The sequence below is a fragment of the Arachis hypogaea genome, chromosome 4 (assembly GCF_003086295.3).
Source record: "Arachis hypogaea cultivar Tifrunner chromosome 4, arahy.Tifrunner.gnm2.J5K5, whole genome shotgun sequence".
Lineage (NCBI taxonomy): Eukaryota > Viridiplantae > Streptophyta > Magnoliopsida > Fabales > Fabaceae > Arachis > Arachis hypogaea.
In genome coordinates this window covers 35,469,570-35,485,312 of record NC_092039.1, presented here as the reverse complement: position 1 = coordinate 35,485,312, position 15,743 = coordinate 35,469,570, and the positions used below count along the sequence as shown (strand labels likewise).

General features: G+C 39.2%; 2 non-coding genes across 2 annotated transcripts; both read right to left on the bottom strand.

Annotated features, from left to right (window-relative positions):
* Nucleotides 1–3,588: 3,588 nt before the first annotated feature.
* Nucleotides 3,589–3,696, bottom strand: LOC112799455 (small nucleolar RNA R71). Its single transcript, XR_003201036.1, has one exon. It is a non-coding gene; the product is annotated as a small nucleolar RNA R71 (small nucleolar RNA).
* Nucleotides 3,697–7,960: 4,264 nt separating this feature from the next.
* LOC112799088 (small nucleolar RNA R71) lies at nucleotides 7,961–8,067 on the bottom strand. Its single transcript, XR_003200673.1, has one exon. It is a non-coding gene; the product is annotated as a small nucleolar RNA R71 (small nucleolar RNA).
* Between the last annotated feature and the right edge of the window lie 7,676 nt (nucleotides 8,068–15,743).

Sequence of the window (15,743 nt, the reverse complement as noted above, 5' to 3'; positions counted from 1 at the left end):
CAGAAGCCCAATTGGCGCGCTTTCAACGGCTTTGGAAAGTAGACATCCTGGGCTTTCCAGCAATATATGATAGTCTATACTTTGCCCAAGATTTGATGGCCCAAACCGGCGTTCAAATTCACCCTCAGAATTCCCAGCGTTAAACGCCGGAACTGGCACAAGAATGGGAGTTAAACGCCCAAACTGGCATAAAAGCTGGCGTTTAACTCCAAGAAGAGTCTCTACACGAAAATGCTTCAATGCTCAGCCCAAGCACACACCAAGTGGTACCGGAAGTGGATTTTTATGTCATTTACTCATCTCTGTAAACCCTAGGCTACTAGTTTTCTATAAGTAGGACCTTTTACTATTGTATTTTCATCTTGCTTCCTCTGGTTCCCTCTCTGGGGCCGAAACCAATGATCACACTATCACTTATGTATTTTCAACGGTGGAGTTCCTACACACCATAGATTAAGGTGTGGAGCTCTGCTGTACCTCGAGTATTAATGCAATTACTATTGTTCTTCTATTCAATTCCGCTTGTTCTTGTTCTAAGATATCACTTGTTCTTCAACTTGATGAATGTGATGATCCGTGACACTCATCATCATTCTCACCTATGAACGTGTGCCTGACAACCACCTCCGTTCTACCTTAGATTGGGTGAATATCTCTTGGATTCCTGATACACGATGCATGGTTGATTGCCTGACAACCGAGTGCTCGCCTGACAACCGAGCCAGCCATTCTGTGAGATCAGAGTCTTCGTGGTATAGGCTAGAACTGATGGCGGCACTCAAGAGAATCCGGAAGGTCTAACCTTGTCTGTGGTATTCTGAGTAGGATTCAATGATTGAATGACTGTGACGTGCTTCAAACTCCTGAAGGCGGGGCATTAGTGACAGACGCAAAAGAATCACTGGATTCTATTCCGGCCTGATCGAAAACCGACAGATGGATAGCCGTGCCGTGACAGGGTGCGTTGAACATTTCCACTGAGAGGATGGGAGGTAGCCACTGACAACGGTGAAACCCTTGCTTAAGCTTGCCATGGAAAGGAGTAAGAAGGATTGGATGAAGACAGTAAGAAAGTAGAGAGACGGAAGGGACACAGCATCTTCATGCGCTTATCTGAAATTCCCACTAATGAATTACATAAGTATCTCTATCTTTATCTTTATGTTTTATTCGTATATCACCCATATCCATTTGAGTTTGCCTGACTAAGATTTACAAGGTGACCATAGCTTGCTTCATACCAACAATCTCTGTGGGATCGACCCTTACTCGCGTAAGGTTTATTACTTGGACGACCCAGTACACTTGCTGGTTAGTTGTGCGAAGTTGTGTTTATGCCATGGTATTGAACACCAAGTTTTTGGATTCATTACCGGGGATTAATTGATTTGTGAAAAGTAGTGATCACAATTTCGCGCTACCAAGTTTTTGGCGCCGTTGCCGGGGATTGATTACTTTGGACAACTGACGGTTCATCTTGTTGCTTAGATTAGGTATTTTTTTTCAGAATTCTTGAAGATGAATTCTAGTGTTTCATGATGATCTGTTGAAGTCTGGTTGGCTGTGAAGTCATGTCTAATTTCATTGGACCGAGATTTCAACTCATCATCACAAGAGCATGTTGATTTCTATCAATCTTGCTATTGGAGCAGTGATCTGCTAAGGCTTGGCTGGCCTTTGGCCATGTCTAGTGTTTTGGACCGAAGCTTTCTTTGAAAGCTTGGCTGACTGTGAAGCCATGTCTAATTCCTGGACCGGAGTCTTAGACTAAACATTGCATGATTCCTGGAATTCTCATTAAGAATTTTGATACCTTTTTCCACTTTATTTTCGAAAAATCCAAAAAAAAAAATTTAAAATCATAAAATCCAAAAATATTTCTTGTTTAAGTCTAGTGTCTCATTTTAAGTTTGGTGTCAATTGCATACATTCATTCATGTGTCTTAAGGATCTTCAAGTAATTCTTGATGATTTCTTACTATGGTCTTTGAATTCTCTTGACTTGAGTATTTATGTGTCTCATATGCATTAGTGTCAGTAGTATACAAACTGCTAAGTTTGGTGTCTTGCATGCATTGTTATTTGATTTTAGTTGCATTTTGATTATTCTTCATTAGTAAAAATCCAAAAATATTTTTAATTTGTGTCTTTTCAAGTCAATAATACAGAGAATTGAAGATTCAGAACATACTGCAGAGAAATTGCACAGAAAAAGCTGGGCGTTCAAAACGCCCAGTAAGGAAGACAGACTGGCGTTTAAACGCCAGCCAGGGTACCTGGCTGGGCGTTTAACGCCCAAAAGGGTAGATTTTTGGGCGTTAAACGCCAGAATGTGCACCATTCTGGGCGTTTAACGCCAGGATGGCACAAGAGGGAAGATTTTGTTTTCAATGCAAATTTTTTTTTCAAGTTTTCAAAATTTTTCAAAATCAAATCTTTTTCAAATCAAATCTTTTCAATCAAATCTTTTTCAAAATCAATTTCTTTCTATTTTCAAAAATACTTGCTCTCAATTAATGATTTGATTCAACATATCAAGTATGTTGCCTTTTCTGTTGAGAAAGGTTTAATGTTTGAATCATATCTTTTCTTGTTGGGCAAGTCATTACTTTTCAAAATCAAATCTTTTTAAATGTTTTTCAAATCATATCTTCTCAATCACATTTTTTTAAAACCAATCATATCTTCTTAACCACATCTTTTTCAAAATAACTTTCAATCAAATCTTTTTGATTTCTAATTTCAAAATCTTTTTCCAAAAGTCACTTGGTTTCTTTTCCACCCTTGATTTTCGAAAATCAATTAAGGTTTTTCAAAATGTTTTCAAAATCTTTTACTTAATTTTCGAAAATTACTTCCCCTCTTCTCACATCCTTCTATTTATGGACTAACACTATTCCTTAATGCAAAATTCGAACTCCATCTTCTTTGATAAGTTCGAATTTTCTACTTCTGCCTTCTATTTTTCTTTTCCTCTGACACCTCAAGGAATCTCTATACTGTGACATAGAGGATTCCACATTTTCTTGTTCTCTTCTCTTTCTTATGAGCAGGAGCAAGGACAAAAGCATTCTTGTTGAGGCTGATCCTGAACCTGAAAGGACCTTGAAGCGAAAGCTAAGAGAAGCCAAGGCACAACTCTCTGTAGAGGACCTAACAGAAATCTTCAAAGAAGAAGAACCTATGGCAGCCGAAAATAACAACAATGCCAACAATGCAAGGAAGGTGCTGGGTGACTTTACTGCACCTACTCCCGACTTCTATGGGAGAAGCATCTCTATCCCTGCCATTGGAGCAAACAACTTTGAGCTTAAGCCTCAATTAGTTTCTCTAATGCAACAGAATTGCAAGTTCCATGGACTTCCATTGGAAGATCCTCGTCAGTTTTTAGCTGAGTTCTTGCAAATCTGTGACACTGTCAAGACTAATGGGGTTGACCCTGAGGTCTACGGACTTATGCTATTCCCTTTTGCTGTAAGAGACAGAGCTAGGACATGGTTGGACTCACAACCTAAAGAAAGCATGAACTCTTGGGAAAAGCTAGTCAATGCCTTCTTGGCAAAGTTCTTTCCACCTTAAAAATTGAGTAAGCTTAGAGTGGAAGTCCAAACCTTCAGACAGAAGGAAGGAGAATCCCTCTATGAAGCTTGGGAAAGATACAAACAATTAATCAGAAAGTGTCCTACTGATATGCTTTCTGAATGGAGCATCATTGGAATTTTCTATGATGGTCTCTCTGAACTATCCAAGATGTCTTTGGATAGCTCTGCTGGAGGATCTCTTCATCTGAAGAAGATGCCTACAGAAGCTCAAGAGCTGATTGAAATGGTTGCAAATAACCAATTCATGTACACTTCTGAAAGGAATCCTGTGAACAATGGGACCAATCAGAAGAAAGGAGTTCTTGAGATTGACACTCTGAATGCCATATTGGCTCAGAATAAAATATTGACTCAGCAAGTCAATTTGATCTCTCAAAGTCTGTCTGGGATGCAAAATGCACCAAGCAGTACTAAGGAAGATTCATCTGAGGAAGAAGCTTATGATCCTGAGAACCCTTCAATGGAAGAGGTGAATTACATGGGAGAACCCTATGGAAACACCTACAATCCTTCATGGAGAAATCATCCAAATTTTTCATGGAAGGATCAACAGAGACCTCAACAAGGTTTCAACAATAATAATGGTGGAAGAAACAGGTTTAGCAATAGCAAGCCTTTTCCATCATCTTCTCAGCAACAGACAGAGAATTCTAAGCAGAATAACTCTGACTTAGCAACCATGGTCTCTGATCTAATCAAAACCACTCAAAGTTTCATGACTGAAACAAGGTCCTCCATTAGAAATTTGGAGGCACAAGTGGGTCAGCTGAGCAAGAAAATTACTGAACTCCCTCCTAGTACTCTTCCAAGCAATACAAAAGAAAATTCAAAAGGAGAGTGCAAAGCCATCAACATGGCTGAATTTGGAGAGGAAGGAGAGGCAGTGAACGCCACTGAGGAAGACCTCAATGGACGTCCACTGGCCTCCAATGAGTTCCCAAATGAGGAACCATGGGAATCTGAGGCTCAAAATGAGACCATAAAGATTCCATTGGACTTACTTCTGCCATTCATGAGCTCTTATGTTTCTACACTTTATTGCTTTCCTTTATCTTTAAGTCATTTATAATTCTGCTATTTAGAATTCTATACTCAGCAATTCTTCTTGATTAGCTTGACTAAATCACCCAATAACTAAAGTTGTTCAATCAATCAATCTATGTGGGATTCAACCTCACTCATTGTGAGTTATTACTTGATGACAATTTGGTATACTTGTCAAAGACGGGTTCATTATAGTGATATAGTGAACTTTTGGTCATCAAGTTTATGGCGCTGTTACCGGGGATTGATTTTGAATTGACAATGATTAAGTTGATGGGAATTTAGATTAAGCATTTTTATTTACTTTGTTAATCATTTTAATTTTAGTCCTTTATTTTCATTATTTCTTTTAAGCATATGAATTCTCAATTGTTCATTGTATATATAACCACTCTAACAAGAAACACACTAACTGTTTGATGCTCTGCATCAACCAAACTTGACTTACCCACCCTGCTTCCAAGAGGGTGTACAACTCTGTTTTAGATTGTGTTTTATGTTGTGTATGACAGGGAGGAGAGGAGTTGTAACCTCCTACGATTATGAACCTGAGATGACATTTTTAATATTGAAAAGAGAGGCAGTGGCAAGAGACAAAAGGGTGGTTGGTGAAGAAGAAGAAGAAGAAGAGAATCCAACCCAAAATATTGAAGGTGAAGCACACAATCATCGGGATGAAGTAGTGGGTAACCATGCTCCCCCATAAGAAAGGAGAGTGCTTTTGTTCAGACCTGGGAATTGTGGGAGTAGCATCTTGAAACCCACCATACATGCCAACAATTTTGAGCTCAAACCACAGCTAATCATTTTTGTTCAGAATAACTGTTCATTCGGAGGAAATGCTCAAGAAGATCCAAATCAACATCTAACCACATTCTTAAGGATCTGTGACACAGTAAAGGCTAATGTTGTTTAACTTGACACATATAAACTGCTTTTGTTCCTCTTCTCTCTTAGGGATAAAGCATCTAAGTGGCTAGAATCCTTTCCAAAGGAGAGTTTGACAACTTGGGAAGAGGTGGTGAATAAGTTCTTGGCAAAATTCTACCCTCCCCAAAGAGTTAACAAGTTGAGGGCTGAGGTACAAATATTTAGACAACAAGATGGGGAGACTCTCTATGAAGCTTGGGAGAGATATAAAGAGCTAACAAGAAAATGCCCCCCCCGGATATGTTCAATGAATGGGTACAGGTGCATATTTTCTATGAAGGATTGTCTCAAGAGTCAAAGAAGGCCTTAGATCACTCTTCAGATGGCTCTCTCAATAACAGGAAGACAATTGAAGAGGCCATAGACATCATAGAAACTGTGGCTAATAATGAGTACTTCTATGCCTCTGATAGAAATCCAAGAAGGGGAGTAATGGAGCTCAACCATATGGATGCTCTGTTGGCTCAAAACAAGGTGATCACAGCTTAATTAGCAGTTCTAACCAAGCAAATGGAGAAGAATCAAGTTGCAGTAATCAAGACTTAAGCATCTATGTAAGAAGGGGATAGCCCAGAAGTTGAATGTGAATGGAAGCAAGCCAACTATGTGAATAATTCATTTAGACAACCATATGATCCCAATGCTAAAACTTACAACCGAGGTTGGAAGAACCACCAAAATTTTGGGTGGGGAAACCAACAAAACCATACCCAAGACCACAAACCATACCACTCTAACCAGTAAAACAACCCCAACCATCAATCTAACAATCATAGATCCTACCACAACTCACATAATACCCCCTATCACTCCAACCAACAACCACACATACAGAAACCATTCGCAAAATGTATCATCCCCAACCCTATAGCCATGTGATGACAGTGGCAATTTTGCAAAATTGGAAGCTATAATAGCACGGTTAGCAGGGGATATTGCTACTATTGCGGAGAGACAAGTACAAACCAAAAAAAAGGTAGATGCAATCCAAGAAGAGGCCAAATCCAATATAAAGAACCAAGGGGCAGCAATCACAAATCTGGAAACACAATTTGGATACTTATCCAAGCAGATACCAATGTCCACAAATACATTCCCAAGTGATACCATGACTAACCCAAGAGGGGAATGCAAGGCCATTATATTAAGAAGTGGAAAAGTGGTAAAAGAGGCATCCTCAAGCCACAACTTGCAGGAAGAAGAAGCTGCCAATGACTCAAAAATCAAGGAGGAAGAAGTGATACATGCTCCAGCCCCACCAAAATAAGTTTTGAAGCCCTATGTACCAAAGGCACCCTACTCACAAAGGCTAAGAAAAGATGGGAAAGATAGCCAATTTTCTAGGTTCTTGGAGGTCTTTAAGAAGCTTCAAATTAACATACCTTTTGCTGAGGCACTAGAGAAAATGCCACTCTATGCCAAGTTCCTAAAAGAGCTCATGACTAAGAAAAGAAACTGGGGAAAAAGGGAGACTGTGGTGCTCACAGAGGAATGTAGTGCCATCACACAAAAGAATCTTCCATGCATCACTACAGATATCATGCATCAAGTTTATCGCGCCGTTGTGGGAGATTGATTTAGTATTGGCAATGATTAAATCGAAGGATAACTAGATTGAACACTTTTCTTTTCTTTTGTTGATTAGTTTAATTTTAGTTGTTTACTTTCATTCTCAGTAATTTCAATGATTTTTCATTGTTTATTTACATTCTTGCACACTAATCTACTAACTATTTGACAAATTGCACCACTCACTCTAACCACAAGTCTTAACAGGAGTGACTCCTTCACTTGTCATCTTTTGCTTGTTTACTGTGTGTATGACAGGTAGAAGAGGAGGAGCTTTAACCTCTTTTGATAGTGAACCTGAGAAGACCTTCCTTAGACTAAGGAGGGAAGCAAGAGAAAAAAGAATAGCTGGTGAGGAAGAGGTGGAAGAAGATCTAGACATTACCATGGAGGAAGAAGTATACAATCATGTTGGAGAGAGTGTTGGCAATCATGTCGGGCAAGAAAGAAGAGTTTTAGACTCTTTCATCAATCCAAACCCAGGAAATTATGGAAGTAGCATCCTAAAACCAACCATTCATGCCAACAACTTTAAGTTAAAACCTCAACTCACCACCCTGGTTCAAAACAATTGCTCATTTGGACGAAGTGCCCAAGAAGATCCCAACCAACATCTAACCACATTTCTGAGAATCTATGATACTGTGAAGGCCAATGGTGTTCATCCTAACACCTATAGACTACTCTTGTTCCCCTTTTCTCTTAGGGACAAAGCATATAAGTGGCTTGAGTCCTTTCCTAAGGAGAGTCTTACCGCCTAGGAGGATGTTGTCAACAAGTTTCTAGCAAAGTTTTACCCTCCACAGAGGATAATCAACTTGAGAACAGAAGTGTAAATCTTCAGGCAACTAGATAGAGAAATTTTGTATGAAGCCTGGGAAAGGTATAAGGAGCTAACAAGAAGATGTCCCCCTGATATGTTCAACGAATAGGTGCAGCTGCATATTTTCTATGAAGGCCTTTCTAGAGAAGCAAAGAAGGCCCTGGACCACTCTTCAGGAGGCTCTCTCAATACCAAAAAGACCATAGAAGAATCCATAGATATCATTAAAATAGTGACTAATAATGAGTACTTCTATGCCTCAGACTGGTGCACCAATAGAGGAGCGATGAAGCTGAGTCATATGGATACATTGCTAGCTCAGAACAAGTTGATTACCAAGCAATTGGCAGATCTCACCAAGCAAATGGAAAGAAATCAAGCTGCAGTAGTCAAAATCCAACCACCAACTCAAGAAGGGGTGAATGCATGAAGGTGATTGGGAACAAGCTAATTATGTTGGAAACTTATCAAGACAGCCCTATGATCCACACTCCTAAACCTACAATCTTGGTTGGAAGAACCACCCAAAGTTTGGGTGGGAAAACCAGCAAAACCAAACCCAAGACCATTGGCCTCAAAACTCCAATCATTACAACAATTCCCCCTATCAACACCCCAACCAAAGACCATATGAGGCCCCACATAACACTTCTTTCCAGCCTCCATATCAAACCCAAAATAGCCAACCTCAACCTCCAAATTCCAACTTACATCACAAGCATCTGAGGATAGAATCTCCCAGATTGAGGCCTTGCTTGAAGAACTGTGCAAGGAGTTTAAGGACAACAAGGTATTCAAGGAGGAAGTAAGATCAAATATGCAAAATCAGGGAGCTGCCATCAAGAAGCTTGAATCCAAAATAGGATATCTCTCTCAGCAAATTCTTAAACCCACAGACAGTTTCCCAATTGACACTGAGAAGAATCCGAGAGGAGAAACAAGGAATGTGAGATGGGAAGAATGTAAGGAAATCACTCTAAGGAGTGAAAAGACCTTGGAGGAAGAAGCTAACAAATCAATAGAGCACAACCAAGGGTTTCCCAAGGAGAAATTGGAAGAGACAAAACTAGGAAATGACCCTGCACAAAGGAAGGATTCAATGGAGAGGGAAGTCTTTAAACCTTATATGCCAAAAGCACCATTCCCTCAAAGGCTAGAGGTGGTGACAAAGAGAAGAAGTATTCGAGGTTTCTAGACACATTTAAGTCTCTTCATATCAACATTCCATTCATTGAAGCCCTTCAACAAATGCCTTTATATATAAAATGTATGACAGAGTTGTTAACCAAGAAGAATCCCCTGAAAGGTGGATACACAGTAGTGATGATTAAAGAGTGCAGTGCCCTTATCTAGAAGGATTTACCTACAAAGAAGAAGGACCAAGGAAGTTTTCACATCCCTTGTGCTATAGGGGATAAAATGATTGACAGAGGATTTTGTAATTTTGGAGCGAGTATAAATTTAATGCCCCTATCTCTCAGAGGAAGTTGCAAATCAATTAGTTGAAATCTACGAACATAACCCTTCAACTGGCTGACAAGACCGAAAAACAAGCCTTAGGAGTGGTAAAAAATGTGCTGATAAAGGTAGGGAGGTACTTCCTCCCTACAGACTTCATTGTTCTTGAGATGGAAGAAAGCTATCTTCATCCAATCATTCTGGGGAGACCATTCATGGCTACAACCAGAGTACTCATAGATGTTGAGAAAGGGGAATTGATATTGAAGATACATGACGAACAACTGACCTTTCATGTCTTCAAACCCTCACATGAGTTTGAACAAGAAAACAAAGACCTGAAGGATGATCACCAGGAAGCAATCTTGGAGGAAACAAGCAGTAAATCACAAGCAGAGCCTCTGAAGGCATCTCTGGTGGAAAAACAAGGAATCCAAGTGGTACAACAATAAAACAATTTCAAGGAGGAGCTGAAACCACAAGATTCAAAGGGATAATCAATAAGAACCCTCCTGACACAAAGATCACTGAAACACCACTTGAAGGAGAAAAGAGGTTTGAAAAGAAGGTGCCAAGAGGGTGGAAAAATAAGAAAATCCCTACAGAGGACTTCTCTCCAGGGGACAGAGTGATATCAATCCACCAGCCACTAATCCTACCTCATTTTTCTATAATTCCATCTCAGCTACCTCAAGTGTACACAATCAATAGAATCCTCTCCTTGGAACATGTGGAGATTCTCAAAGAAGAAAGTGGAGATAGATTCACCATGAGAGAAGAAGACATGAGACATTACCAACCTCCCTGACAAGAGCCAACCGTCAAGCTAATGACGTTAAAGAAGTACTTCATGGGAGGCAACCTATGCTTTTTATCCTTTTTAGAGTATGCTTTGATAATAGAAAATAAAGTAATACTTATGATATTCAAATAAAAAGTGACAAGTACTTAATTGAATTCTTGCATGGAACATATAATGGACAATAAGTTTGGTGTGAAAGGCAGCTAAGATGATACATAAGCTCATCATATGTATATCTTAAGAATTTAATCAATTTTTCTTGCACCACATGACCAAAAATTAAGTTTAGTGTTCACCAATGTTTTACGCATAGCTCATAAGAAGTCCATTTGATTTGAATTCATGAGTAACACTTAGTCTGTTTTGGTTGGTTATTTGATGAAAATTCAAAAAGTAGTTAGCCACATATTTTATTTTGCCGCCACCAATTTAATTTAAGTCTTGTTTATTGTTTGCATAGGGAAATAAAGGAAGAAATGGATGAAAATGACAATACAATACAAAAGGGGAGATTCGGCTACTTCATGAAAGGCTACACACATGCCCTTGAATGGTGTTCCTTGGGAAGTGTTACCATACAAGCATTGGATAAGTGAAGGTGTTATAGCTTCCACCCTTGAAGACCGAACCCAACCACCTCAGAAAGTGGTGATCCTTATGCTCATGCTACTTCACATGCACACCATCCATTCTCCCCATACAAGATTGATCTCTACCCCCCATTTACCCACCACCTTCTAACATAAATAGCCTCTACTTCATGCAACCGAAACCATTACCCACTTCCACACTCTAATTCTTATTCTATTACAAGCCACCTTCATACCTTTTACCTTTGGTTACCTTCCATCATTACACCTCCACATCCCTTTCTTATAGTTAGCACCCTTGATCACTCATTTATTTTCCCTCACAAGCCATGCCCTCAACTTACCTCACTCACTAGACTAGCCACCCTCCTCTATATCCCTTCTATTCGGATCCGCATCTATGGAATCATCAAGCTCCAAGAGAAGAAAAAGGAAGGAGCCCATGAAGCAACATCCCTTTGATGAAAGGAAATTCAAAAGCTTGCACCATGCATTATAATTCGGATGGATGGCAGACAAAGAGATAGTACACAAGTTAGCCTTCCAATTCAAGGAGAATAAATGCCTAAAAATCCGGGAGAAAATTGGAAGGAGAAGGTGGAAACTCCTTGTTAATCTAGTCACAAAAGTGAGCGTAACTCTTGTTAGAGAATTCTATGCAAATGCAGTTCGAGAAGATAAGACTGATGACTCTTACAAGAACTATGTAAGGGGGTGGAGGTTGATTTTAGTCCAATGTCCATCATGAGGGAACTCAAGCTACTAGCCGTACCATTTGAAGAAGCAAGTTATTAATCAAGAATGATTGGTGATCCTGACCATGACAAAATTTTAAATGATATTTGTGTCATAGGGGCCGATTGGGTGAGGGACTCCAATGGAGCACCTAAGTTCATTAGAAGAGGAGACCTCATCCCGGAGGCCAAAGGATGGTTCGAGATAGTAAGGAGGTCTATTCTTTCTAGATCGAACAATTTAGAGGTTAATATCAACAAAGCAATTATGGTGCATTGTATAATCAAATGAAGGGAAATAAAGGTTCATGAACTCATTGCAAAAGGTATTCAAAAATGGCCGAGAAGAATGGTTCTGAAGCTCGGCTTGGCTATCCCAGTACCATCTTTCGTTTGTGTGAAAGGGCTAAGGTGGTGTTTAAGTATGATGACACTAAGTGGGTGACAGTTGGTAAACCAATTACTCTTTGATGAATGAACTATGTTGCACCTGCTCAAGCTCAACGATGGCACCAAAGAAAGAAAAGAGTAGTGCCACAAGCCTCAGAAGGATAAGCTTCGGGAGGACAAGTCCCAGTCACCTTTGACATGAGCCAAGTCCAAGATGCCATTGATAACCTATCAAGGAAATATCTAGAGAGCCAAGAGCAATAGAGGAACCTCCAAATGCAAATAATGAACCAATAAGAGAACTTTCAATCCCAAATGATGGATCACCAAAGAGAGTGGCAGAAGCAAGTAATGGAACAGCAACTTGAGCAAGGCAAACAACTTGGTGAATCCATCAATATGGTAAATTAAAGGCAAGCTCAACAACAAGAAGCCATAAAAAAATTAATCCAAATGCAAGCTCACCAAGATGAATATATCCATGAAATGTGTCGAAGGCAACATGAGCATATTGGAGCATTTGATGAGTACAGGGCATTTCAAGAAAGAGTTTATCTAAGGAGAGCTGGGTATGATATAAACACTCAAGCTAGGCTTGGCTACTTGGTTGGGCAACTACCCGTGCTGAATCCAGGAGTCAAAAGATATGAAGAAGTTCACGATGAGTTAGCACGGCTAGAGAAAGAAAGAACAGAACAGAGCCATGAATCAATGAGAAAAGTATTAGAGGATTGGAAAAAGGCAAAAATGACACAAGGGCAAGGAGGTACAAGCGGTAAAAAAAAAGGAACAACAAAGAAAGATGACAAATAAGTTGAGTGACAAGAACAAGGCAATTGATAAACAAGGTGGTGGAGTTTCTTTTTTTGCTTTAAATAAGGAAAATCATGTATGAAATAGAACATGCTTCCATAATTAGCTTATGAATTTCAATTCAATCAATTGGATTTAGTTCCTTTATGTGTTTTAGCCTTGCAAGCTTAGATGCTTAGGCCACTACACCATTGTTTAAGTTGTATGTTTGGTTCTCAAGTTCAATAAAAGGAATTGCAAGAAAATGTTGTGAAAAAGAAGAGTGAAGTCCAAGGTTTGAAGAATAGAGTCCTAGTGTTTGTTGTGGTATTTGCTAGCTAAGTTAGTTCATCAATAAGGTATAGAGCTAAAGTATCTCTTGAAATATTAGCTTAATTTGCATTCTATAAGACTTAGATGAATAAAAAAATCCTGGAAAGAAAAAGAAAATGCAAAAGAAAGAAAGGAGCAAGCAATAACGCTAGACACCAATAGTTTGAGTCCTGAGACATGTGTCTGTGGTATTTTTGTACAAGGATATGCTTGGATGAGTAGGTTCTGAGGAGTGCTTCATCACTTGATAACTTAGGTTAACTAACCCGGGATTATCAACTGAAAGTCCACTATCAAGAGCAACCTTATCACAAAATATTTAGTAACCCAAAGAGGTGCTGGGCACCAAGGTCTCAGGAATGAATAACAAACCATGTGTCTGTGGTGTGTATGTGCTGAGGAGAGACTTGAGTGAGTAAGTCCTTAGGGGTGTTTCAACACCTAGCACCTTGAACCAACTGGTTCGAGAGTGTTGGCTGAAAGCTTATCATAAAAAGTTGTCTCAACACAAAACACTTAGCTCAATAAAGCAATAAGCCTCTAAAGAGAAAAAGAAAAGAAAAACAAAGCTAAGTTAAGGATCAAAGAATAAGAGTCTCATAGAAGGCAATAGAGTGAGTATTCAAGAGCATACTATGGCCTAGAAACCAACAAGAAGATGAACCTAAGTTGTCATGGGTGAAATTCCATAAACCAAGGCTTGAATTCTCTCAATAAAGACTCATATATCTCTGCATTTTCATTCATTCTTCTTATGTTCCATTACTTGCTTGAGGACAAGAAAGATTTAACTTTGGTATTATGATGCCAGGGCATCTTGGCTAGTTTTACAAGCCTTTTTGAGTATGTTTTAGGTTAGTTTTATGTATTTTCTTAGGCAGTAAGCAAGTATTTGGTTGATTATGCATTTATATCTTGATTCAATCAAACATTGTGAATTCTAAACATTTTCATAAGAATAATGCAAGGATTAAATGATGTAATGAATGATGCATTATCTTATGATTAGAACAAGACTTTGATGTATATTGTTTGATTGATTTCAGATAAGAAGAAGCAGAGAAGACCCACGTTAGTGGGCACTAACATGGAGGAAGGGACCAGCTTGGGACGTTAATGGTGAAGTTAACACCATTAACGTGATCGAAGGCCAAGGAAGCCCACGTTAGTGGCCATGTTAATGCCACTAACATGGAAGAAGTGGAGTTTTGTGATGTTAATTGTGAAGTTAGCACCATTAACTTGATCGAAGGCCAAGGAAACCCACGTTAGTGGCCACGTTAATGTCACTAACGTGGAAGAAGTGAAGTTTTAGACGTTAATGGTGAAGTTATCACCATTAACGTGATCGAAGGCCAAGGAAACCCATGTTAGTGGCCACGTTCATGCCACTAACTTGAGCCACTAATGTGGAAGAAGTGAAGTTCTGGACGTTAATGGTGAAGTTAACAGCATTAACGTGACTGAAGGGTAGGAAAGGCCACATTAGTGCCACTAATGGATAGGTTAACGTGACTCAAGGGGGATTGGGGATGTTAGTGACCACGTTGGTGTCACTAACATCTTCGAACCAGGACTTTACACATGACGTTACTCCCACTAACGGCCTAACTAACGTGACTACTACCTCACTCAAACTCTTCCAGCAAGCTGAGCAAAACCCACTAAGTTTGCTAACTGCTTCAACTAAGGCCAAGGGCCCACCTCCAGATACTTGAAGACTCAACTGAGGACCAGAGAAGTAGTATATATAGGAGTAATTTTGAATTAGAAAGAGACTTGGATTGGGGGACCTGGGGGATCCAGGATTGTAACACTCACAATTTACTTTTCTCTGTACTCAGTTTACTTTTCAATGCAATTTACATTTCCATCTTCCATTCCCAGAGCCATGATCAACTAAACCCCCTTTCATTAGGGGAGGGAGCTCTGTATTAATTCAATAGATCAATCATAGTTTTTATTGTTCTTCTTCTTTTCATTCTCTTTGATTTGCTTGAAAGCTTTCAATCTTCATCCAATTGAGCAATTGTCTCGGAAGAGAAATTGTTCATACTTAGATTTCCTCTGAGCCTTGGAAAAGGGATAAGGAAATCATGCTAGAAATGCTTTCTCATGTTGGACTAGATTGGGGCTTGGATGGATATAGTGACATATAATCCAACCGATGCTTTAATTTAGAAAAACATGTGGTATAATCAGTGATCGTGCTTCATCTCTTCCCATGAGTAATTAGATCAAGGAATTGGGCAAATGTTCAAGCTTAGAGAGATTGAATTACCAAAAAATTGGGATTCAATCATCTAAGATTGCCAAGAGATCAATGAGTTACATGGATCGAGGAAGAGATGAGAATAAACTTGATCCAGAAAATACAACATCTTTTGAACCCAATGAGCTTCCCTATTCTCATATTCCCTATTCTTTATATTCTGTTGTTACTTTGATGTTCATTATCCCCATTCCCTTTACTTTTCTGCAATTTACTTTCTGTAATTTATTTTCTGCCATTTACATTCAGCTATCTACTTTTTCGTTATTTACATCCCTTAGCTATTTACGTTTCCTACCATTTAAGTTTCTGCAAATCTCAACTCAATTCCATTTAGTTCAACTAGAACATTGCTCTGATTAAAGTTGCTCAACCAATCAATCCCTATGGGATTTGACCACACT